We start from the raw sequence: 24,928 nt of genomic DNA, 5'->3' as shown, positions 1-24,928 counted from the left end.
CAATACACCACCAAGAGTGAGGGTGTTACAACTTAAGTTATATCATGACACACACTTGTTTAAAACCATCAAATAATATACCAGTAAAAGCCCAAGTCCTTACAATTTCCTGCAAGACCTCATGTGATCTGGCCTGTTACCTCTTCAATGACACACCTCCTGGCATCCTCTTTGTCATTCACTCTATTCCAAACTCCCTTCAGTCCCTACCTCTTCCTATTTTTTTTTTCCTGGAGCTATAGATCCCCCACACTTGTAAAAATTTTGAGGCAGGGTTTTGGTTTCCCAGGCTGGGCTGCCACTTGTGATCCTCCTGCCTCAGCCTCAGAGCCGCTGGGCTTGATGGGTAGCTGAGCCAAGTAGACTTCTAGGCACCTAGCTTGATGCCATGTCTTTTAATGTTGGATCTAAACAGGTCTGCATCAGTAAAGGGTAAAATTCTTAGTTTTTTTTTCTTTTTTTTTAAATAATTGGGACTAGCTTGTGATTGATATTTTATGTAATTAAAATATTTTATATGAATGAATGAATAAATGAATTAACTGGGAAAGAGAATGTTTTCAATTACACCCTTTCAGAGGTTACTGCAAGAGAGTCCTTGAGATTGAAGGATAAAAATCTCAGTTGAAAAACCTGAACTTTATGTAACCAAGTGAACATACACTTTAACAAGATATTGCATGTGCTTATACAGGACAGGTAATTGCTATGCAAGTACAAAGATTTTTTTTTTTAAGCTTTCCCTGCAGACTTTGATTTTAAGCATTTTCAGTTCCGAGTATGGGCAAATTTTAAAAGGAAAGGTGTGATTTTAACTCCTTCTATGCTCTTTTTTACCCTGGGTGACAGGCATTAGATAAAAGAAAAAAGAAATGCCTGTATCAGTACAGGGCTGGGCACTTGGTAGGCCCTCAACACATTTTAATCCCTTTCCTTTTTCCTCTTCTTTATTTCATATTTGAAGGTTCGAGAATATTGAGTATTTAAAAGAAGTTTTAGTTTTTGGATTTCAATTTGACTAAAACAACGTCATATTCTGACATTCCCTATTAACTCTGAAACCCAAGGGAAAGAAATAGCTGAAAGGGCAGGGGGAGAAAAGAGGCGGTGCAAAAACTGAAACCAAAGGTGCCCAGAAAGCTGTAGAAAGAAGCTTTTTTTGGCCGCTGCTGTTGTTGTTGTTGTTTTTAACCCCAGAGAGTCGTGATGGCGCTAACTGCCATTGAGGTTTAGTTTCCCCGCCCTCCCTGTGCCTCCCGCTTCCGCCCAGTAGTGCGCTGCAGATCGCGCTGCAGATCCCGAGTGGCTGAGGTGGAGACAGGGACCACACTCTGAGCTCCACTTCTCACAGCTCTCAGAAGGATGGCGACAGCGGCGAGGTGCGCACCTAAGGGCACCCTTCCTGGGCCAGCTGCAGCACAACTGCTCCTGGAGGTCAGCCGAGGTTGGTGCCCCAGCCGCTCTCGACCTGGGCTACCGAGAGAGAGTGGAGGCCTTGCCGCCACAGCCCCGGAGCCCCCTGCCTCGCCCCTGTGCGCAGCTGGAGGCCCCAGCCCTAGATCTGGGCGGATCGGGGCTTAGCGGAGCTAAGGGGGCGGCACCCGCCTGTGCTGCCCGATTGCTGGCGCCTGGCTCTCACAATGTTAAAGAAGTGTAAGTTTAAGGTGGACTTCGAGCTCCAGGAGCTCTCTTCTGTACCCTAAGTCAATGGGGTCCTCTTCTGCAAGATGGGGCTGCTGCACAGCAGCAGCTTCACCCCGGAGTCCTCCGGGTCTCCTGCTCCTCCTGAGCTGCCACGCCCCCTGCGCAGCCTAGGCTGGTTCATGGACAGCATCCCTTATGTTGGCCCCTTCATTCCAGCCAGGCAGCCAGCCTCCTGAGCTCGCTGTCCTCCAGGGACTGGTCTGAAACCAGTCAGGAATGTATCCATCAGCACAAAGTGCTTCACAAATGGGTTTATCTAGCCTGGCCTTGGCTTCTGCATTCCTGGCTCCAAATGGTTCCTGGTGACAGCTCTTTCCTCCCAATTCTCTAGGAATGGGAGAGATGGCCAAAGGGAGAGAGGATGCTTCTTGTTTTCCTTAAGAAGCATTAAGTGCTTCTTACAAAGTGGAATTAAAAAAAAAAATGACCCCAGCTGCTGGAGTTCCAAGAATGTGCTCTGAACAGCCTGTGCTTGGTGTCACTCTTCTTTCTGGTGGGCTAGGAGGGATTTTGCATGCCCAGATTGAGGCTGAGGTAGGACATGTCAGCCTTAATTTAAGGCAAGTGTTCCTAGCAGATGAGGCAACAGTCCATGAGACTATTGATTGCACCTCCAGCTCCAAGCTAATGCTCATCGAATTACCTGTCTTGAAGTGACCACTGTGAGCCTCAATGTGGGGGACTTAGAACCAGGAGGGAAGCCCAACCTCTGTGCTCATTTTGAAATGAGCCTCTTGCTGTGCACCCTGTGCACTCTCTAAGAGAGACATTAGTAGGTCCCAGAATGCAGCCAGGTGTGGCAATGTTCCTTGAGTAATTTCAGGGTTGTTCACAGATTGATAGATTTGCCCTAGGGTGTTTTTTTTTTCTTTTCAAGAAAATAGAAAACAACAAAAAAAAGTTTATAACTGAATTTTTGAGTTCTTGAGGTCAAGGAGAAGGGTTAATAATCTTTGTTTAACCCACATTTAGTGGTCACAAACTTTATTTTTACACTAAAACTATTGTACTTTCTTTTTTATCTGTCATCTCATTAAAATTGTAAAGGAAATAATGTCAATGGATTTTGGAATTGGAGCCAGAAAATTGTCCATTGTGTCAATGTTGAAGTCTATGGGAGACCAATAATGTCTGGTTGGTAAACGAAAGGATGTGCAAAGCACTATTGATTCTCAAAATTAATAAATAGTGCACTGAGGATAATTTTACAAATTAAATTTTGGTAACAAATCTGAGGATATTCAGCTAATTAATTTTAGTACATAATTTTTAGCACACCTATAAGAGAATACTGAAATATTATAATATTTCAAATTATATGTGTGTGTGTGTGTGTGTGTGTGTGTGTGTGTGTGTGTGTGTGTGTGTGTGTTTACCAGCTCCCAAGGTAGGGAAAAGCCTATATCAATTCTGAATGTACTCTATGTGAAAGTGACAGTCTTGTTTTGCTGCTAGGTTCTACCCCCTGACTGGAGCAGTTAGGTGAATAATCCTGGCCCAATGGTGACACCTGGTGGTCAGGACACTTGTTGGCTACCTTCTTAAGTCAGTTATTTAGTCATTGCAGGCAAACATGTCCACTAGGCTTTTTGAATATATATATATATATATATATATATATATATATATATATATATATATATATATATATATATATATTGGTACCGGGGCTTGAACTCAGGAGGACTGGACCACTGAGCCACATCCCCAGCCCTATTTTGTATTTTATATTTATACACAGGGTCTGGCTGAATTGCTTAGCACCTCACCATTGCTGAGGCTGGCTTTGAACTCAGGATCCTCCTGAAATATACTATCCTATTTAATTCTCACAGCAAGCCTAGGGATCCACACACATTTTGTGAATAAAGGATTCAAAGTCCCCACAGATGATATGTGTAATGCCGAGATTCTGATACAGGTGTGACATCAAACAGGGTGATGCCAGATAAAGGTGAAAAGTGTGTTCTGTGCTGAAGAGTTTCTAAATAGGCAGCTTCCTGATGGTATTAAGGTGCAGTGGGTATCATTTGATTTGTCCTCTGCAAGACATGGAAATGAAAAACTATCCTGTGATAAGCTTCACCCTTTCTCTTCCAACTAAAATCTGGCATTAATCACGGTAAACACAGGTAAGCATATTGCTTGATTTTTTGTTCCTTTTTTTTACCTTTTAGGCTGAGCAGAGAATGAGAAAAGTCTGATTTTTTATTTATTCCCCCCTTCTTCCTCAATTCTTTTAAAAATTTTTTTTCAGAATATTATGTAGTTGGAATCGAATAGTTTGGAGCCCTTTCAGACTGGTGTCTTTTGCTTAGTAATGTGCATCTAAGCTTCCTCCATGTCTTTTCATGGCTTCCTAACTTTTTTTTAGTGCTTAATAATATTCTGTTATCTAGAATTCAATTCATTTGTTTTCATCAGAACATCTTGATTGCTTCCAAGTTTGGGCAGTTATAAATAAAGAAGCTATAAACATGCATAGTTAGGGTTTTATATGGATATGTTTTCAATTCACTGGGTTAATACCAGAGAACATGACTGCTGGACCACATGGTGAAAATGTTGTCCATGCTTTATAAAGGTGAATGGTTCACTGGAGGCCAATAATTAACATTCTGCTTTGTAAACATGTAACTTAAGGTCAAAAAAGTTAAATGACTTACACAAGTATTACACTAGTAATAAGTGATAGAGCAGGTTTAAATTTTGGGTTTTCTCCCTACTGGTCCAAGACGTTTTACTGTCTTATGTGGCTTCCTAATTACATGACAGAGAAAAAGTTTAGATTTCTTACCCAGAGGTCTAAGTCTAAAATTATCACACAGCTCAAAAAAGACTGCAGTAATGTCATACCTAGAACTGGGTAGGGAAAAGGTACAAGCTAGAAAAGTATAATATTTTAAGACCTTCAAGAGTGATGAGGATATTAAAGTTTCAAATAAACCCAAGAGTTTTATTTATATTTAAAACTTGTTAAGTCGATAGTGAAATAGCAACTTATACAAGGGATGAAAATACTTACAAATCCCATATCCCATAGGGTTTAATATTCAGAGTTGGGCTGGGTTTGTGGCTCAGTGGTAGGGCACTTGCCTAGAATGTGTGAGGCACTGGGTTCGATTTTCTGCACCACATAGAAAAATAAATAAAGTTATTATGTCCAATTAGAACTAAAAATATATTTTTAAAAAATACGCAAAGTTATGGGCTGGGGTTTTAGCTCAGCAGTAGAGTGCTTGCCTAGCATGGGTGAGGCCCTTCATCATATAAAAATAAATAAGTAAAATTAAGGTATGTGTCAAACTACAAATAAAAAATAAATATTGAAAAAAATACAAAGTAAATAAAGAACTCCTTCAACTCAACAATAAAACTTGATTAAAAAATGGGCAAAGGATTTCTCCAAAGAAGTTGCACAAATGACAAATAAGCACAAGATGTACAGCATAATTTACCATTATGAAAATCAAAACTACAATTAGGAACCACCTCACACCCATTATGATTGGCTACTATTAAAAAATAATAATAGTAACTAGTGTTGACAAGGGAATGGAAAAACAGGAACCCTCTTGTGTTGTTGGTCGGGTAATGTAAAATAGTGCAGCCACTATGGAAAACAGTATGGCAGTTGCTGAGGAAACTTAATAAGCAATTCCACTTTGGGGTATAAGTCCCCAAAAGAATTGATAATAAAAAACAAACAGGTATTTGGACACCCATGCTCATAGCATTATTTGCAGTAGCCAAAGGTGTAAGCATTTTAAGTGTCCATCAAAGGTTAAATGGATAAACAAAATTTGGCATACACACATATAGTAGAATACTATTCATCCTTAAAAAGGAAGGGAATTCTGATACATCATTAATAAAATTCAAGGATACGATGCTATGTGAACTAAGGACAAATACTGTATAATTCTGCTTAACATTAGTTAATCTGACCCAGAGTAGTAAGATTCATAGAGAAAGAAAGTTAGATTGGTGATTGCCAGGGAATGAATAGTGGAATATGGAGTTGCTAAATGGAAATGGAGTTTTGGTTTTGTAAGATAAAGAGTTCTGAAGATTGGGCACACAACCACGTGACTGTAATTAAGCAACTGATCTGAACTGTATACTTAAAAATGGTTGTGATGGTGAGTGGTATGTGTATTCTACCATTAATTTAAAAAATGTGTAAATATTTTGACCAAGCCCCATATTTTTATAAGGCTAAGCTAATTATGTGTTATTATATTCAAGTAAAGTACACAAGTGTTAACAAGAATTTTCTTTAATTCTCAATTTTTGATGAGTCCGGTCAGTCACTCTGCTAACTAATATGATTTAGTAGACATATAGCCTAGGATTATACAGTGATTAATTTTTATTTGACACTTTTGGAAAGTTCGTCCATCATAGTATAACTGTTTAACTCTGAGGCATTGCCAAGTTGTTTTTCAAGAGGCTGCACTAGGAAATGCTTTCTTGACAGAAAGCATCAGTGCAAGCAAGTGTGCTTCAGGTTAGCTGGGATCTGGGGGCTCAGGGTTCTACAAAATTTAGATTTCAATCCAAGGTCATGGTAAAACATGTGATGTTCAATGCCAGGACTGTGATGGTACAAGAGGGGAACATGGAAGTGCCTACAGGACCCTCAGCAGAATCCTCACCATGGATGGGCACTGAGGACATGAAGCTATAGTGGTGCTGTGATGTGCCTGGCCTCATGTGAAGGCAGGGAAACTGAGAAAGTGTGAAACTGCTGGTGGATCTGCAAAGTGAAAATGGCTCCAAAAATCTGGGGAATGGAACCCAGGAGCATTCTACCTCTGAAATGCATCCCCAGCCCTTTTTACAAACTTTATTTTGAGACAGGGTCTTGCTAAACTGCCCAGGTTGCCCTCAAATTTGCAATCCTCATGCCTCAGCTTCCTGAGTAGTTGGGATTATAGGAAGGTCAAGGTCAAGGTCAATTTCTGTTTTTTTTTTTTTTTTTTTTTTTTGCTTTTTTTTTTAGTACTCTGGATTGAACTCAGGTGTGCTCAACCACCAAGTCTCATCCCCAGCCTTCTTTTCTTTTGTATTTTATTTAGAGAGAGGGTCTCACTGAGTTGCTTAGCCCCTTGCTTTTGCTGAGGCTGGATTTGAATTTGCAATCCTCCTGCCTCAGCCTCCCAGGCTGGTGGGATTACAGGTATGCACCACAGCACCAGGTGGAAGGTCAATTTCTTGATGTGAAATAATCAGGCAGATCTGTGACAGGGCTGCTTAAGCCTGTGGATAGAGATCCATATGTTCAGTTTTTGTCTCCACCTCTTTTTTTCCCTATTTTCTGTTACCTGTCCTTACAATACACTCAATCATGTATGTGCAGCAAGGCCTGTAAATATAGACACCACCCATTAGTCAGTGGTGGATCTCTCTTACTAAGTGAAAAAGAAACAGTCCAAAAGTACTCTAGGAGTAGAGTGGAGGTTGCCAGTCTGGGAGTTATCTTTATTAAGGGTGAAATGTTGCAATTTGCCAAGATGGAAATGTTCTGAAGATGGTTGTTGGTGATGGTTGTACAAATGTGAATGTACTCAATGCCATGAAATTGTAGGGTTCTAGTTAAATATTAAATTTTGTGAGTATTTTACTAATATATATATATTAAATAAGTCTGATTCAGAAAGTCAAGGTTGAATGTTTTCTCTCATAGAAGGAAGCTTGACCAAGGGAAGGGGAAAAAGTGGGGGAGGAATCCTGTGAAAAAGGAAGGGAGATCAGTGGAGGAATGGATGGGGAGGGAGGAGGAATGGGAAAGGAGAGGAACAATGGATTAAAATTCACCAAATTATGCTATGTACATGTGAATGCACCACAGTGAATTTGACCTTTATGTTTATATATAAAGAACTAAATTTTAAAATTATAAATAAATAGAAGGAAGACCATTAGAGTAGAAAGGAAATAGGAGGAGGGAGAAGGAGAGGAAAAGGGGAAGTACTGGGGACTGAAGTGGAGAAAATTTTATTCCATGATATATAATTATGTCAAAATGAGCCCCACTATTATGTGTAACTATAATATACAAATAAAACATTCAGAAGTAAAAACATATGCTGTGTTGATGAAGATTTACTACTGATATACCACTCTTTAAAATGCCTTTTTTTAATTGATTTTTTATATGACAGCGGAATACATTACAATTTGTATTACACTTACAGAGCACAGCTTTCATATCTCTTGTTGTATATAAAATATATTTACACCAATTTGTGTTTTCATAAATGTACTGTGGATAATGATATGCAAATATAAGTCAAATGTTATTGAAGTCAAAATGTCTGACTTTCTGTCATCTCATTTTCCCTTTTCTGGTTGAATCCTATCACTCCTATTTCAAAACTTAGCTCACATTCCACTTTTACTAAGTAGTCTTTTCTAATTTCTCAGCCAGAATTAACAGTTCCATTTTTTTCTTTGAACTTACCCTTAACCAGTAAGGGGAAAGAGCATATGCCCCAGTAAGTCCCAAAGGTATATATGCTAGAGAAATGAAAATAAAATGTTCACATAGAAACTTGCACATGAATTTCATATGGCATTATTCATAAGAGCCAAAAATATGTAAATGACCCCAGGATCTGTCAACTGAATAAAATGTGGTGTATCCATAAAAGGGAATATTTGGCAATAAAAAGAAATGAACTACTGATACATGCTGCACTGTAGGTGAAACCTGAATACATCAAGTTAAGAAGCCAATCACAAAAGACCACATATTGTATGATTCCATTTATATGAAATATCTGGAGAGTCGTGGGGGGGGCAGCAAAGGAGGGGAGAGAACTGAAGAAGAAGAGGACGGGGAGCAGGAGGTGGACTTGCCATGATCCCGACCCCAGAGGACTAAGAGCAAGCAAGCAGGACCACCTGTACTAGGGGTGCTACAGGGACATGTCGGGGAGGAGAGGATCTCCAACTGCGTCCTCACCAATGCCTACCGCCTTGGCATCCTGCTGAACTGGGCAGCTCTGCAAGGCAAGACCTTGTTGGAGGTGGGCACAGGCACCGGCATTTTGAGCATATTCTGTGCCCAGGCTGGTAGAGACATTTGGCAAGAGGCCCTAGAGGTAGGGCGGCTCAATGGGCTGGAGGACCAAGTGCATGTCCTGCAGGGTTCGGTGGAGATGGTGGAGTTGCCAGAGCACGTGGATGCCATCGTAAGCGAGTGAATGGGCTATGGACTTCTGCGTGAGTCCATGCTGAGCTCTGTGCTGCACCTGCAGACCCAGTGGCTGAGGGAGGTCGGTAGTCTCCTACTGATTTTCACTGAGCTCCTTGTAGCCCCCATCAGCGACCAGATGCTGGAGTGGCGCCTAGGCTTTTGGAGCCAGGTGAAGCAACACTAAGGCATGGACATGAGTTGCCTAGAGAGTTTCGCCACAAGCTGCCTCATGAGCCACTCGGAGATCTTGGTGCAGGGTCTGTCCGGCCAGGATGTGTTGGCCTGGTTGTAGCACTTTGCTCAGCTCCAGCTGACCTGCGGGCCTGGAGCTGGAGCTGGAGGCAAGGTGGGTGGGCACTTCCGCTATAGCTGTTATGGCTGGGTGCCCTTGCATGGTTTGGCCTTTTGGTTCCAGGTGACCTTCCCTGGAGGAGATTCGGAGAAACCCCTGGTGCTGTCCATCTCGCCTTTGCACCGGGCCACACTCTGGAAGCAGGCACTCCTCTTCCTAAAGGAGACAGTACAAGTGGAGCAAGGCAGGGTCATTTCAGCAGAGATCATGCTGCTGCCCTCCCAGGACAACCCTCTTCACCTGTGCTTTCTGCTGTGCTACAAAATGGGGGACCAGGATGAAAAGACCAAAGACTTTGCCATGGGGGAATGAGCATTGCTTTTTCTCCCAACCACCTCCCAAGGCAGCCTGGCCTGTTTGGGAGAGGAATAGGGAGGTCGGAGGAGAAAGGGAGATTTCATGTGCAAATAGGGGACTATCTCTCTTTTCCCACATGGTTCTTGGGGAGAGAGAGTGACTTCAGTCTCCATTAGAGGAGATTCTTCTGGCAATTTTTAAAGTGATCTCCTCAATCACGGATACAACATGCTTAAAAGCCTTAAAAGCATGGGGTAACAAGCACTTGTATTTCCATTTCTTTTCTTTCATGGAGGAAAAAAAAGAAGATGGATAAAATGTCAGTTTATGGTGGGTCCCATGCACCAACTAAACACCTCACACCTTATCTAAGTCTGCAGCTGGGAAAAGGGTATACGAGTTCAGTTTCATTCTGGAAGTTTCCACTATGACTTAACCTCTCCAGAGCCTTAATTTCTGTGTCTGAATTCCCTCCATTGCTAGATGCCTGTAGGCTATGGTACTTGTTCCTCATTGTTCCCTAAATAAAATTCATTACTAGTAATTAAGGGGTGGAGATTAGGAAGTAGTTTATATAACCCAGTTCCTACTACTTATTGGGTGCTAAAGTTTATGAACACATGGAAATGGACTTTATATACTTATATAGCATACCTAAGAATTTCAAAATCCACATTTAGGAAAAAAAAGTCTGAAAAACTGTGAAGTAGCATGGATTTTAAAAAATCTTATTACTATTAAAACTGAACCAAGAAAACGTCTTATTGTGTTCCATAATATTGGAGTAATTATGAAACAGGCTGATAGAGAAGGTTTCTGGACCTAAACCCAGGCCTTATTCATTACCATGGGTACATTATTTAAGCTCACTAAAATAAGGAAAATACATTCCCAGCTAGAAAAGTGTAGTCAATTTAAACATGTGGAGGGATTAAATAACTTGGCCTATTTACATCTAGTGAAAGTTCCTTTCTTTTCTTTTTTAACTTTGTTTTTTTTTTTTTTTTGAGATCACCCAAATGTGAAAGTTGTGAATTTGGGAAAATGGCTTGTAATGAAGTGTGAGTCATGTTGTCCAATTCATTCCACTGATATTTCCCTCCTTATCTCTATGTCAAATAAAACATTTGCATTCCTATTATTTTTAGAGATTAAGTAAGACTTTTGTGCTGTTTATGAGTTATAGTGCTTTTTGCCTTTTTAATGCCAGTTCTTAAGTGTTACAAACCCTTCAGAACATAGCTTCAGGACAATTCAAAAGACTAAAGGTATGGTTTTTGCATATTAGTAGCTTTTATAGGATAATAGAAAAAGTGCAGAAGTTGTGTTCTTAAGTACTCTAGCATTTCATTTATTGTAACTTGCATTCTCTTTTTCTTCACTGCATATTAAAGTACTTAAGTCTAAAAATAAAAATAAAAGAAATATCTGGAAAAAGCAAAATCTTAGAAACAAATGGTAGACAAATTGTTTTCACTTGAGTCTGAGGGGTGGGAGGGAGGTATAGAATGACTACTAATGAGTGCAAGCTTTCTTTTGGAGGAAACAAAAATGTTCTAAAATTGATTATGGTGATTTCACATACTGAATATACTAAAAACCATTAAAAATATCTTTTAAATAGATAAATTGAGTATTATGTGAATTATATCAAAAAAGTTGTTTTAAAAAACAAGTGTTTTCTGATTAATTCCCATCATGCACAATCTAATTCCTTGGACAAGTGCATTCTTTTATTTAACAAATACCTATTGAATATCTACTAGATACTATTTCAGGAATTAAACTACTTATTATTTTTTGCTTTTTTCAATACTATGAAATTATTTTTCTTGGTGTTTATTCTCTTATCTGTACAATGTATAAAGATTTTATTATTCTGATTTATCTTGATTTCCATAATCTGTATAGTGGCTATTTTTTTATTAAATTTAGTTTTTTAGGATCAGATTATGTATCTAAATTCTATTAGAAATTTTTAACTTGTATGGCAGTTTATACTCAAGAGCAAATGTTATCATGTGTCATGTTAGCCGGTGAGTTTTATGTTTATTATTCCTACCAATATATCCATTATGGATTGAATAAAAGAATTTCTTTTTTTCTTAGGTGATTCTGAATATTGTCCTCCAGCCTCTGTCTTAGGGTTTAGGGAACAAAGTTCTTCAAGGTTGACATTTCCCACTTTTGACAGATTTGCTAAGACATGGACAGAACCATGAAGGAATGTTGAAAACATAGTGTCCAGCAAGAGAGCAGAGAATGTTTTGGGATATAGTGAGGGACAAGAATGCAAAGTGTATTGAGTGTTAGATTTTGTGTGGATGCCAACATAAAAAATGGGCTTACTTCTGTTAGGTGCAGGACAGGCTGAGTAAGCTGTCTGCAGGGCATGCCAAACAAAGTTAGCTGCAGGATGACCTGGCCTCTCAAACCCTCTGTCTGGTTCTTTATCACCTGTTTACTTCAAGCCCAAATGCCCAAGCCCCTGCTCAAGGCTGAGCACTTTTCCCCCCTGCTCAGGGCTGAACACTCAGCCCACCACTCAAGGCCTAACACTTAACCCCCTTGTGCTAACAAGGCAGCTTGCAGACCCAGAGACCCCACTAGATTTGTGCTATAAAAACTCCCTCCTGCTGGGCCCCTCTCTGTCTCTTGCTATCTCTCTTGCTTTCTCTGTCTCTCTCTCTCTCTCTCTCTTGCGCTCTCTCTCTCTCTCTCTCTTTCTCTTTCTCTCTCTCCTCTTTCTCTCTTTTCTCCTCTGTTGCACTGCTGTAATAAAGATCTCTTGGTTGATCTGAGTGTTGTGGTCACTTTCCTTTCATTGGTGTCGAATCCCGGGAGAGGGTTAAAACCCACTTTTGGGTCCCTCTTCCTTCCGAAGTGCCACTAACTGGACAGCCTGAATCCATTTGCTCGACCACCAGAACTCCATCCTCCACCGGCCTTCAATTGGTGAGTTTTCCCTTCCTGGAGTCCTAAACCCAATGGTGGTGGCAGGAGGATTTGACCATTGACAATCCAGCAAACTTCTTTGCCCACCTGTGGGGAGGAAAACACCCCACCACAGCCTTTAAGGCCACAGTGGTCCTCAGGGACTCTTTCCTTGGGCAGATTAGACTCTTGGGTTCAAAATTATTCCCCTTCCCAGCTGGTAGTTTACCAGAATAGGCTTTGTAGGTCTCCCTCAAAGGACTGTGTAACCTCCAGGGACACATAACAGAGAACCAAACATCACACCCTACCCAGACCTTCACGGTTTCAGTGGTTTTCATAAAGTCCTAGTCCTCACCTTCACTGGGGTGCTAGAGAGATGCTTACTCTCCCCTTCCTCTCTCTTCCCCTCTCTCTCTCTTTCCCCTCTTTATGGCCCTGGGATTATCTGGCGTCTCCAGGAGGGTTCCCAAAAAACCTTGGCCAAGGTCTCCCTCGGCTCTGGCTCCATCCAGGAGGAGAGCTTCCACTGTCAGGATTTGGTGATGACCAATCTCTGCAGCCTGAACCTGCCACTAAGGCACTCCTAATTTTTGGCTCTAGTGGGGATGCCCCTTTTGCCAATAAATCAGTTTCCTCCTCCTCTCTTATACTATCTTTGTGTCTTCTTTCCTCTCACTTATACTATGTCTGTGTCTCCTTCCTTCTCCCCTATACTACTTTGCGTACTCTTCCTGTCTCCTTATACTATGTTTGTGTCTCCTTCCTTCTCCCCTATACTACTTTGCGTCCTCTTCCCTTCTCCTTATACTACGTTTGTGACATGGGTAATCTGTCCTCTCTGCCGGTCAACTCTCCCCTACAATGCTTCTTGGATAACCTCAAAACCCTCTCCTTGACACCAGACATCAAACCCAAAAATTGATCAAATATAGCACCCAGCCCTGGCCCACACATCCCTTTACAACCAAAGCAGATGGCTCCCTTTTGGGTCCCTGGATCCCTCCATTCTAAGGGATCTCTACAATTACTGTGAGCATTCAAAAAAATAGTTAAAGATCACTTTCTTCTTGCTCCGTTCCAATTATGCTCTCTGCACCTCTTGCAAACATCTACAAATTCTTCCAGCTTACAAATCAACTCCCCCAACCATCGATCCCCTACTTTCTCCTCCTCCGCACTCATCCACTACTTTTGACCCTGCTAATGAACCTCCATCCTATAGCCTGGCTCGAGTAAGTCCTCACCCTCAGCCATCTGCCCCAGACTTTCTGCCTTCACTCCCACCTCAGTAACCTGCTTTCTCCCCTCCAAATACTAGATCAAAAATGTACATCACCACCCTTCCTCAGACTCTTGCCCCCTTGCTGAGGTAGCAGTTACTGAAGGAATCCCTCCACACACTCACTCCTCTCTTCTCCTGTCAGTGCCCACACTCAGTCCCACCAGGTACTCTTACCAGCTAACCCAAAGCTCAAACCAGCTGAGGAGAGACCTCAGACCTTTGTTCAAGATCTGGTGAAAATGGCCTTTAAAGTTGCTTTGTCATCATTAAAAACAGGTTACTAAAAATTAAAGTCCCTTACAGGCTTTTTGAGATATTCACTCCTGTCTTCCCCTCTGCTCTACCTGTTCTACTGCTCAAGTTTTCCTTGCTAGGGAAAATCCCAAACCCCTTTCCAATTATTCTTTTACATCTTCTTCTTCATTCTTAGATCCACCAGAGCTGCTCTCAGCCCTGCCTTCCCATCTTCCCCCTCCCTACCCAGGCCCACAGAAAAGTCTTAACTGACCTTCTCCAGCAATATTCATCATGGCTGATTTTAGGAATTTCAGCAAAAGAATCTCTACAAAACAGTTTAGTGTAGATAAACTTCCTATTTTCATGTTGCCCTGTTTTACTTGGCTACTGTCTGGGAAAAATCAGCACTCCAGGTGCTGGACACCCCCTTGCTAGTTTTTCACAAGTGCTGACTACATTTCTAAGATAAGGGAGTTACTTACTGGGCTCCATGGTAACAGCTGGCAGGGGGAGGAAAGAAAGGGAAGAAAAAGCTCTCCCCTTCCCAGGTGTCCTTGAAAGGTTAACTTTCCCAGAACAGGAAAGAAAAAAAAAACTGCTTTTTTGAACTTCTGCAGACTGTGAACTTCTGAGCTCCTTCCCTTATATGCTGGGTGCAACATTCTGAAACTACCTAAACTTGGAGTTCAGGGGATTAATTGATTATAGCAGAAGCTCTGCCCTCTGAATCTAGCTGCAACCAAATAAAACTGTTTCCCTATCTTCACTGCTATCTTACGTGCCTTGCCTTGTCCATCCCTAGAACAATATAATTATATACATTTAAACATTGTTTATGCTTTCATGAAATGGTAAACAGATGTGATTAATTGTGTACTGCAAATAACAAACTATCTCTTATTAAATTGGAATAATTTGCCTAAATTCAGAAATTTACAAGGATTATTTCAAAGTGTGAATAAAGAAAGAGTTAACAGATGGGAAAGAGAAATTAAAAGGTTCTAAGTATGGATTTAATAGAAGGAAAATGTGTTTCTGGATAAGAGAGTCTATTAAGTAAATAAGAGGGTTTAAGCAAATGATAAAGAAGGTCTGTGTACATTGGCTATATAAGTTTAAGCAAGTGATAAAGAAAGTCTACGTACATTGGTTATGTATGTAAGTTTTTTGAGCAAGTAATCTTGAAGGAATTCAGGATTATACAACTATGGTTAAACAACAACTGTTATTTTGCAATATTGTAATATGTTATTTCTTTAAGAGCTAAACTTGATTAATATGAAAACATAAATGTAATTGTGGTACTATTACTCTTCTTTGTATATTAAATGTGTTCATATTTTCCAGGTATATAAGTCTTTAAGATAGGAGCTTTAAAAAAATTATATCAATCTGATGTTCTCCAAAAGGTTGAATGGTAATTTTAGGCTTATTAAAATAACATATTGAAGATGTATTTATATCATTTAATGTTCTATAACTGGACCTGTTATGAATAAGATTAATATAAAGTTCTATACACTGGGTACAATTTAAATGTAATATCATATTGCGTTAGCTAATATTCATGTGACATCAAGCAACAATATATGTAAACTTTATAAAATAATATATTTCTAAAAACGATCAACTTCAATACTAGAACACTTTACCTAAGATTTATAAAGAGCCCTGGCTTACCTGAGATAAGTCTATGCCTTCCATCTTACTACATGTCAGAATGACTCCAAAGTAGGCCAAACTTCAGCTAAAGCCCAATACTCTTAATTTAAGGTGAAACTAACATTGCTGGATGTTTATGATCAAGACTTAAACTTAAATTAAAATGGCCAAGAAAACCAATATTTGGCTCTTGCCCTCTGAGTCAGTCTGAAATCTAGGGAACAGGGAATTTTTCTGAAGCACTTTGCACCTCTAGCTCACATAACCTCCTCATCAGGGAGACTATTGAGACCACTGGAGAATGAAAAGCCAATCAGTGCATTTGCTATGAAGAGTAGGTTCATTAGAGACAAGAGACATCCCTGATACTTCCAAGGGAAGCCACATGGTCAAGCAAGACCTGGACCCATCCTAGCGCAAATGGCACTAGCAGAACTAAGAAGCTGTTCTCAAGTTCCCCCACGAGAGTGACCCCTATGGGAACTCAGCTGACTCTTCACAATAAATAGAAACAAAGTCAATTTTGTCCAGCTTGATCTTAAACACCTACCAAACAGTTAAGCCAAAGCACAGACATTCCTAGGAGTAATGAAGGACAAGAACAGCTAGAAAAGAGGAGATAGCAACCAGGCCAACAGTCTCCATGGGGAATGTTCAGTCAAATATGGCGTTGGCTCCTCCCCCTCACAGGACCCCTATTAGTTCTCTTCATGTTTCTCCTAATAGGACCATGACTATTGAATTGCCTACAGAAGTCCCTGCAAGATCAGATACATAAATTCACCAACCAGTCATTCAATCAAGTACCAGCCCCTGATGCCCAAGACAGAGACCTGGGACTCATGACCAACTCCTCTAACTCCAGAGACTCTGTGCCTATCTAAAACTCTCTCTAACCCCTTTTTCCAGTTTTCACAACCCCTCTTTCACATCCTAGGAATGAGAACTACTGTCCAGCAGGTCCACTCTGCTTGTTCAGTGTGCTCTACAGTATCCCCACAAAGAAGCAACAAACCTAAACTCCCCACACGTCAGATGAGGAGCCACTAGCCATGCAAAGACTGGTAGATCAACTTCACTCACATGCCTAGGCACAAATAGCTTCCCTACCAACTTACTTTGGTTGATACTTTTTCAGGTTGGATAGATGCCTTCCATACATCCTGGGAAATTGCTGACACTTGCCTCCATCCTCATTGAGGGGACCATTCCCAGGTTAAGACATCCCACCTCCATCCAGTCAGACCACAGTCCCACCTTCACTTCTCAGGTTTTTCAACTAGTCTCCAAAGGCCTCAACATCACTTAGAGGCTCCACATCCCCCCCCAACCTCAGTCCTTGGGTAAGGTTGAGAGGCCTAAGAGCATTCTCAATGATCATCTCACTAAACTTGCTTGAACTCAGGTTATTCTGGCCCAATTTCCTACTGTTGGTCCTCACCTGAATTCAGATAGCCCCAAGAGCCCCCTCAGGCCTTAGCCCCTTTGAGCAACTATATGGGTGCCCTTTCTTAACCACTCAAAAGTTTCCAATCATTCCTCCTCCCCTTATGTTCTACATGTTCTATCTCACACTTCTATGCAAACTCCTAAGGGAAATGTAGACCAGTGCCTTCCTCTGCCATTCATTACCTCAATCCCAACACAACCACAAACTGAGTTGGACCCTCTTCAACTGGGTGACTCAGTCTTACTTCAGGAACTGCATTCTCAATCGTTGGAGCCTTAATGGACGGGACCCCGTACGGTCATACTTACTACCCCAATGGTGACCAAGCTTTTGGGCCACTCCCCCTGGTACCATGTCTCCCATCTTAAAAGGCACCTTTCCAAATGTCCAGTCCTGGACTTCCACCATACCCACCAAACTCAAAATTTCTCACCGACCCTCTTCTTCTTGTTCTAATCATTATTCTCTCTCAGTTTTTATCTCAAGCCACAGATGCTGCTTCTACAACCAAGCCACCAGGATGACACCACCCACTCTCACTTTATGGGTCAAGGCAATTGCTCTTCCACTGGCTGCAATCAGGCTGTCACCATTAACATTACTGGATTCAATCAAGTCACTTCAATACTTCCTAGATTCCCTACAACAAGACCAATGACTGACACCAAAGATTTCCTCCTATCCGAAAGGGTTTGATGCCATTGACAACCAATGGCTTCAAAGAACTTTTATGGACTTTACCCCTCCAAAGTAGTTATCTATAGCCACTGAGTGTTATTTTTTGTTGAGAGCCACAGCCTAGTTGGAATGGCCCCTGGCATGTTGTCAGAAGTATTGGTTGAGAGGCAAGCCATTAAGATGATGCTGGATTGAAACAGGTTGTGTATTCAATTGTATATAGACCCCTGCTGTCCTCCTGGGAAGCCTGCTACTTTGAAACTCTCCTGGGGATTCCTGGGGAGTTCACCTTGGTTGGTAAAGTTCTGGTGGTGGGAGTTCCGGTTGGTGTGTGGTGTGCCTAGAAGGGCCTCGTGGGTGGTGTTCTGTTCTCAGGAGTTCCAAAAATAAATAAAGTTTGTTCCTGCTTGAGTAGCTTGTGATTTGTACCCAGCCAGACTGCAGCAATTTTTGGTTGTCCTGGTATTCTCAGACCTGTCCCCGACCCCAACATTCCTCCACTTCCCCTTCTAGGCCCAACTCCGCCCACCATTAAGCAGGAAGTAGCCAGAGGACTTTACACCATCCCCCATGTCACTTAGAAAAGCAAAAAGGGAGGAATGTTAGGTGAAGTACATGCTGAGTAAGCTGTCTGCAGGGCATGCCAAACAAAGGTAGCTGCAGGATGACCTTGTCTCTCAAACCCTCTTCTGGTTATTTATCACCTGTTTGCTTCAAGCACAAATGCCCAAGCCCCCGCTCAAGGCTGAGCGCTTTGCCCCCCTGCTCAAGGTTGAACACTCAGCCTGCCACTCAAGGCTGAACATTTAACCCCCTTGTGCCAACAAGGCAGCTTGCAGACCCAGACACCACATTAGATTCTGGCTATAAAAACTCCCTACTGCCCGGCCACCCCCCTCTCTCTTGCTTGCTCTCTCTTGCTTTCTCTCTCTCTCTCTTGTGTTCTCTCTCTCTCTCTCTCTCTCTCTCTCTCTCTCTCTCTCTGTCTCTCTCTCTCTCTGTCTCTTCTCTTTCTCTCTTTTCTCCTCTCTTTTCCTGCTCTAATAAAGATCTCTTTGTTGCTCTGAGTGTTGTGGTCACTTTCCTTTCAACTTCTGTAGCCAATATGAACTTTAAAAAATTTTTTTAGATGTAGATGGACACAATACCTCAATTTAATTTATTTACTTATCTGTTGTGCTGAGGATCCTAACCCAGTACCTTACACATGCTAGGCAAGCACTCTCTACCATTGAGCCATAATCCCATCCCAGCAATATGATGTTGAACTCACTTTTTACTGAGTTTAAAATTATAACAAGATCAGTATAGAAAATTTGGAAAATGCATAAAATTACCAAGAAGGAAAAATGTAACCCATCAGTGGTTATCACTATTAACATTTTGGAGTATAGCTTTCTAGTTTCCTCTGATTCATTTCTTTACATAGTTGAAACTAAATTGCATACATGTATTTTAACTTGTTTTGTTTAACACTGACATTATAAAATAAGCATTTTCCATGTTGTTAAGAACTTTAGCATATGTTATTTTAATAGTGCCGTACATAATATTCTTTCAGGATTGCAGTGTAATTAAGGATTGTTCATTTTAGATATCCCTATTGTTTACAATTTACTGCCTTTATTTTTTATACATATTTCTTTTGGATCTCTGAATGTAAGGTGCAAGTAAAGTGTATGAAGGTATGTATATGGTTGAGGGATAGCAAATAAAACAATACCCAAGGGCCAGAGGATGGAATTTTGGTAGAAAGAGACCTGTTTCAGGAAAATGAGGGGCATGATACATGAATAAAAATATGAAAAATAAAATGGCTCTGGAACTGTGTGGATACATGGGGTGGGGTTAGAGCTGCTGCTTTTATTTGACAATATATTATTGATCTCTGAAGCAGACCTTTCATTGAGTCCTAGGAGAAAAACCAGGTTTCCAGGACTCAGTGAGTGAGCAAGTGGTGAAGCTCAGAAGCATGGAGTGTAATTGTATTTTTGGGAGGTTTGTTGATGAAGAGAAGGAGAAAAATGGAATGAGGTAAAAGGGAGAAAACAAGAACAAGTAGCATTTTTATTTTATGTGTTTATTTATAAAGATAGAGACTGGAACATTGTTACGGCCAAGGTATAGCATAAGAGAAAAAAGGGGGTTGGGATTGTGGCTCAGCGGTAGCACACTTGCCTGGAATGTGTGAGGCACTGGGTTTGATTCTCAGTATCACACATAAATAAACAAACAAATAAATAAATAAATAAATATATAAATAAAGGACAAGTAATAACTAAAAGAGAGAGAGAGAGAGAGAGAGAGAGAGAGAGAGAGAGAGAATAGGGATATGAGTATTAAAAAAAACTAAAGATTGGAAGTCCATCTGCTGTTTTACATTTTTTTCTTTTTTGTCTCAACCCTGGTAGTTAGTTTCAGAAGAAGCTTTCAGACTCCTCGTAATCATTTGGTATTTCCATGCATTGTGGCTTAGAATCTGACCTACACTCAAGACCTATTTTAGCCTAATGAAATGAGGAACTACACATAATGTTGATTTTAGACTTTGCATGTTTGTTTTTGTTTCATATGTGTCATAGTAGCATAGCATTAGAATAAGATCATTTAGTAACATTCTCTCTGAAATTTTATATATTTAAATATATAAAATATATAAAATTATATAAAATTTTATATATTTCCTTGACCACAGACTGCAACCACATTTCAATGGTAGTTTCTGGGAATTCTCTAGTGCTGATGTCTAAACAAATTATTAACATTTTATCTCCTATTGTTAATCTTTTTTGACCTCTTCAGGTTCCCAGTATGTTTTTTATTTTTAAAATATCACCTTTATGTCTCATCTGTGCATTTTGGTCATTCCTTATTGTTAATCAATGATTTCTAGCAAGCTCACCTGACTATCTTTCTTGGACTGTTCTTGTCAAATAAAGAGGGCAGCTCTAACACCACCCAATGTATCCACAAAGTGCCAGAGCCATTTTATTTTCCATAGAAAAGATTGTTCATAGAGCTTGCAAAAGAAGGTAATTGGTCCTAAAAGTTTGCTTTAGACTAAATAAAGAGTCTTTTATAAGCAACTGTAAATGAGCCACTATAAATGACACAATTTCTACTAATGGAAAAATAATCATCAGGTTAATAATACAGATAATATGTATTTGCAATTAAATAAGTTAAGAATTGTAAATTCATTATACTAATAAAGTGCCAGGCTTCCTTCAGCAACCAGGAACTCAGTAATAACTGCAACATTAGCACTTAGCATTTCCTCATTTGTGAAAACTAATATATCAGCTCGTAACAAGTCAAAATAAATTTGAAAACTCTTTTTGCTACTCTAACTGTATAAAACCTAGCTGCTATATAACTCTCTGCTGTATTATATTGCCTTCAAAGAAACATCTGTTTAGCATTCAAAATAATTAAGAAGATGTTTTAATTTTTTTTTTTTTTTTTTGCAGTTTCTCTAATTCAGCTACCTGTTCATTCTAGGTTTCCTTGATGTGAGAGGTGGTGTCAGACAGGTCAAGTAATGCAATGTAATGCATAAATATGAAGCTTATTTGTACCAATTGTGATCATTATCAGCAGGGAATTCCACAGTAAAACTGTTCCATCATTGCACCAGAAACAATGCAACTCCAAGAAGAAAATATAGGATCAACATTTCAGCATACAGGCATAGAAAATGACTTTCTCAATAGGACCCCAAAAGCTCAAGAAATAATGCTAAGAGTTAATAAATGAGATGGCACCAAATTAAAAGGCTTCTGCACAGCAAAGGCAATAATTAAGAATGGAAAGAGAGAACTTAAAGAATGGGAGAAAATCTTTGCCTAGCTACTGTATTGAGAGAGGAGTAATATCTAGAATATATAAAGAACTCAAAAAAAATCAAATGACCCAATTAATAAATAGAAACATACAAATGTATTAAACAGACACTTCTTAATAAAAAAAATACAAATGGCCACAAATATATGAAAAAATGTTCAACATCATTAGCAATTAGGGAAATGCAAATCTCACAACAGTCAAAATGGCAGTCATTAAGTATTCTAATAATAATAAATGCTGGAGAGGATGTGGAGAGAAAGGGACACTTTTACACTGTTGGTGGGATTGTACATTAGTACAAGCACTATGGAAATCAGTATGGAGGTTCCATAAATGGAACCACCATATGACTCATCTTTACCAATCCTCAGTGTTTATCCTAAAGAATTAAACTCATCATATTATAAGGTTACATGTATATCCATGTTCATAGCAAAACAATTCACAATAACCAATCTATGGAAGTAGCCTTGGTGTCCATTGACATTTGAATGGATTAAAAAATGCAGTGTACATACACGATGAAACTTTATTGAGCCATAAATAAAAATAAAATTATGTCATTTGAAAGAAAATGAATGGAAACAGAGAGTATTATGTTAAGCAAAATAAACCAAAGTCAGAAGATCAAGTGTTGTTATGTTTTTCTCTGATATGTAAAGGCTAGAGAGAAAAAGGAAAACAAAAGTTGGGGTGGATCTCCTAAAAATCAGTGGGAGGTCAAAAAGAGGAAAGGGACCAGTGAGTGGGAGAAGGGAAGTGAGGGAACAGTGCTAAGGAATGATATTGGCCAAATTATATTCTTATAATGTGTGCATGTATGAATATGTAACAAAAATCCCATCAATGTGTATAACTATGATACACCAATAAAAATATTGAAAATAAAATTCATGACACAAAAAGGAAAAGAAAAACTATTCCACTAAAGAAATACCCCAGCATGTGTGCTCAGTACAGGCCTTTTATATACAGCCTCCATGGAATCTCATCCTTTTACACATGTGTAGATACAGCCCTTCCAGTCTCCTGCCCAGATCTTCCTTCAAAGTAAAGCTAGCTACTAGTGTTGCTGTTTCTTTGATGGTAATTTACTTCAGCTGCAGGAGTTTGTATGTTTGTGATATCATTATTGTGAGGATAACCCAGACAGCCAGAATGGAGCTTCACACTAAAGTTTGCAGCATTTTTTGTGCTGTTTTGTCATGCTCCAACTGTGTCATATTTGCTCTTTCATTTTAATCTCAATAATGTAAACATTTTGCATTCTTCTCCTTAACTGTCTCTCCAAGAATGTCTTGGTGGCCTATACAGGCTTTTCTCACTCCACTACTTAATATTCCTGTTACAGAAAACCCTTATACATTTTACTCCTCTAGAATTATGTATTTCTCTTTTGTAAGAACTTTTGTGGTAATACCAGCAAAATACTTTCATAATACATATCAAAATTACATTAAACTCTTATCCCTTGCTCTTGTATCTTTTCTTTACAATGAGACTACTACAGACCTACATGTAGAAGTCTCCAGGAGTTTAGCAGAACAAGAGAAATATGTTAAGCAGGGACATAAGAAAAGCTTTGGAGTGAAGTCTTAAATCATAACATTTTGTGGTTTATGTAATGCTTTATGTGTATCTATAAAAACAGTAAATATTCCTTTTTTCTTTTTTTAAGAGAGAGTGAGAGAAGAGAGAGAGAGAGAGAGAGAGAGAGAGAGAGAGAGAGAGAGAGAATTTTTTTAATATTTATTTTTTAGTTCTCGGCGGACACAACATCTTTGTTGGTATGTTGTGCAGAGGATGGAACCCGGGCCGCACGCATACCAGGCAAGCGCGCTACCGCTTGAGCCACATCCCCAGCCCTAAATATTCCTTCTTATAGTTTTATTTTTAATAAGATACTACTCACATATGTTTATGGGGTACCATGTGATGTTTCAGATAAATTAGCATATGCATCACCTCAGTATTTGTCATTTCTTTGTAATGAGAGCATTTAAAAATTCTGTCTTAGCTATTTTGAAAAACACATTATTACTAATTATAGCCCTCCTCCTATCTAACTTAACCTCATGCCTGTTTACCAAAGTCTCCCCCTTTCCCCATCTACCCTCCTGGCTGCCTCCTGCCTCCCTGCCACACACATGAGACTTGGTAAACACCATTGTACTCTCCACTTCTATGATTTTGACTCTTAGATTCCACATGTTAAGTGAGAGCATAGGTTTTTTTCTCCCACTACTTGGCTTATTTCACTTAACATAATCTCCTCACTTAACATACTGTCATCCATATTGTTATAAATGCAGAATTTCCTGTTTCTGTAGGGTGAATAGTATTTCATTGTGGATGTATACCACCATATCACCTTTTGAAAGAATCCTTTCATGGGTGGGGGGACACAGGTTATTTCTGTATCTTGGCTATTGCAAGCAATGCCTCAGTTAACACAGTGGTATATACACTAAGAGCCACAAGTTTCTTGAGGAAACTGCCAATAAAATTATAAAATATGTGACTATAGAAAGTGTCCACAGCTATTATTTTCACCTGTGTTTTTAGAATATTCACAAAGGGCAAAAAGACTTTTTTTTTCAAATATACATCACTTTTTAAATAACAGATAACCTCAGTTTTTCTTAATTTTTAAGAGCTAACTTTTATTTATTTTTTCATGTTATTGTATATTTCTTTGTCTTATTCAGAAAGGTGTTAGTTTTATGCCTCTCTGAGAAACATTTTTACCTTCTTCTGAAAGGAATAGTTTGGACTAGGTATAGACGCCACAGTTCACATCAACTTCTGAGTTCCTATTCCCTTGTTGCTTTCTCCATTTTTTTATAATTGCAGGACTGGGATTGAATCTCATGCTTAGTTGTCCTTCATTCACAAAGCTGCATTGCCAACTCTTTTAACAAGTGTGATTAGATGTATCCATCTTACAGTACCATGCAGAATGTATCCACCATCCAGTACTACTATGTAGTGCCAGGTAGAATAGTCCCATTGCCCTAAAAATCCACTATGTACCATCTTGTCTTCCTTCCTCTACTCCAACCCCAGTTCCTTTCACTTTCTTTTTAGTCTTACCTTTTTCAGTAGGTCACAGTTGATAATTGGATTTTAATTTCCTATGTCCTCCAAGGTGGTGAAGTCTGGCTGGGCACAAAATAACCGAGCCGCCACACAGCCTTGTAGGTTCAAACAGCAACTCTTTATTTTGGAACTCTCACCACCACTCTACACACACTTCCTAGGAACACACTCCCTCCACCA

General features: G+C 39.7%; 2 pseudogenes; one reads left to right on the top strand and one right to left on the bottom strand.

The window, feature by feature from the left end:
• Nucleotides 1-24,928, bottom strand: part of LOC144249315 (rho GTPase-activating protein 29-like) — a 573,679-nt pseudogene that overhangs the window by 209,976 nt on the left and 338,775 nt on the right.
• LOC144249132 (protein arginine N-methyltransferase 6-like) lies at nucleotides 8,481-9,572 on the top strand (annotated as a pseudogene).

The sequence above is a fragment of the Urocitellus parryii genome, chromosome 11 (genome assembly GCF_045843805.1).
Source record: "Urocitellus parryii isolate mUroPar1 chromosome 11, mUroPar1.hap1, whole genome shotgun sequence".
Classification (NCBI taxonomy): Eukaryota; Metazoa; Chordata; class Mammalia; order Rodentia; family Sciuridae; genus Urocitellus; species Urocitellus parryii.
The sequence above is the reverse complement of the archived record's forward strand: the minus strand, read 5'-3'. Positions and strand labels throughout refer to the sequence as shown.